At 43.1% G+C, this 2,359-nt stretch overlaps 1 non-coding gene across 1 annotated transcript; it reads right to left on the bottom strand.

Moving 5' to 3' along the window:
- Positions 1–401: 401 nt before the first annotated feature.
- Positions 402–483, bottom strand: TRNAS-CGA (transfer RNA serine (anticodon CGA)). Its single transcript has one exon. It is a non-coding gene; the product is annotated as a tRNA-Ser (tRNA).
- Positions 484–2,359: the final 1,876 nt, after the last annotated feature.

Genomic DNA, 2,359 nt, shown 5'->3' on the forward strand with positions numbered 1-2,359 from the left:
AAGAAGTCACACGTGGTCACCTTTTTGCAAGATACGGGTCACCCTGCGGGTGACATTGGTTTATTTTATATTTGAGCTGTTTAATATAATTGGCAAAGTTTAATATAATTTAGTTTAATATTTAGTTAAGTTTACTTTAATATAATTGGCTAAGTGGTGATTGTAAGAGATAACGTGCTCGAGAAAGGGACAAGATAAAAGGTCACAACTTGGGACTTCTTCAAGTTTATTAAAATGATACATTCAGCAGCCATTTTAGTTTACGATTAACTAGTCTATCATGTAACAAGATCGTTTGTGAACACCGATTTTCAGAATCAGAAGGGTCGAATTGACCGAAAAACACCATTTACAGTGTTATAACCAAAAATGACTCAGGGTGTCTGTAAAAATACAACAAACGTCATGGACAGGATTCGAACCTGCGTGGGGAAACCCCATTGGATTTCGAGTCCAACGCCTTCACCACTCGGCCACCATGACATGAAGCTTTCTTGTAGATATATTATGTTACAACATTTTCTGTCCGACCATTGATTAACATGAACTGATCATCCTTCGTACATCGTGATGGACATTGGTCGGGATGGTCGCACCCTCGTGTTACGAACAGATGGCTAATGTTTGAGTCAAGACATGCCACAGAGGCGCCATGAAATCTTCCTGTTCTGCCTTCTAAAGATAAACCGCGTATAAACCCTTATTAGTTTCGGCAAGCTGCTGCAATCAGGAATTCCACACCATCGTTGTCTATTAATGCTAAAAACGACTTGGAAGCAAATAATTAGTGGCGCGACTGCAGACTCGACAATGTGACAGGTTGTCTCGTCTTTCCATCGACACCACCAGCACAATTACGCACATCTTACGTCCGCTTAATGCACCTGCTGCTTTCAATCCGTCCAATCCGTGCACGGAGTGTGTGTGTGTGTGTGTGTGTGTGTGTGTGTGTGTGTGTGTGTGTGTGTGTGTGTGTGTGTGTGTGTGTGTGTGTGTGTGTGTGTGTGTGTGTGTGTGTGTGTGTGTGTGTTTGTGTGTTGTGCACGATCTGCACTTTCTATTCCCCCAAAACAGCTCTTCTGTACTTTTCGTATCGTATCGATGCGTAAATGTGAAACTTCATTCTGTCTTTTCAAGCCGCACCAAGTAATGCAATGTGGCACAAACTCGACAGAGCAGTTTCTGGCCACGAGCTTAATACGCAAGGTGGTTTGCCATTGCCTTGCCAGTCGTCAGTCGGGACAGGGATTTGTAATCTGTTTGAGCCACCGGCGATAACTCGCCTACTCTTCGTTAAATATACAACATCGGATCTAACAGTCATTGCTGGCAGACGGGTCCTCCGACGGACGACGCCAGACATTGATCCCTCCCTCGCTCTGCACGAGAACGAGATGATAGCTTTTAGCTGGGTCGGGATTCAAACTCAAACGAGACATCTCAGAGATTAGTGCGCACACCTCGAATCTGTATTTCATGCTGGCCCTTCCCCAATCGACATACTTTCTACAAACACGTTTTTTTTATCGTTTGTGTTTATCCTTCAGCCGTGCTGTCCGTGGGATATTAATTCCCAGCGTGTGCAGTTCTTGTCTTGAATCGCTTACCGTTGTGGATGGGGACCGACACGCGACAATATAATCAATGATAACACTGGTCAACAATTTTTTACTTTCTGAATGTTGTCTATATTTCTACAAGTGAATTAGGGTATTCTGGCACTGCTGAATCAGGAAATGGCATCCGTTTCTCTCCATCAGGTCAGGTTTTTGTGCTAAGTTGATTTGAAAAAATCAGATCTTGTGACAAAATCAATTACATTTTTGTGGCATTATCAGCTGATTTTTGTCAACACATATCATCCTAAACATGTTTTTAAGAAAAAAAAAGGTTTTGCCAACAACATTTATTGATTACATGATAGAAACATCGATTACTGTCATCTGAATGGTGGGCATTGATAAAGGTAAGTACAAGTAAATTGCATGTTGCGTCACCACTGTTCAAACTTCAGGGCTTGAACTTCCGTTTCTTCGAACTCCTGGAATGTTCAGCGGCAGGGAGGTCTCTCTTCAGATTCCAACAGTAGTCAGCCATCATGACTGCGTCCCAGCGACCCTGATACCTGGTCTCCATCTCCTTCATGTCCTGATGGAATCTCTCCCCCTGCTCGTCACTCATTGAACCCAGGTTCTCAGGAAACCGGTTCATATGTGAAAATAGGTAGTGCATCTTGATGCTCATGTTGCAGCCCAGGTTTCTGAAAGCAGTCAGCATGTTGTTGACAAGTTCTGCGTAGTTTCTGGCCTTATTGTTGCCAAGAAAGTTCTTCACTACCAAAACAAATGTCTTCCACGCT

Source organism: Eptatretus burgeri, chromosome 2 (genome assembly GCF_056783735.1).
Source record: "Eptatretus burgeri isolate ZD-2024b chromosome 2, Ebu_testis_v1, whole genome shotgun sequence".
Classification (NCBI taxonomy): Eukaryota; Metazoa; Chordata; class Myxini; order Myxiniformes; family Myxinidae; genus Eptatretus; species Eptatretus burgeri.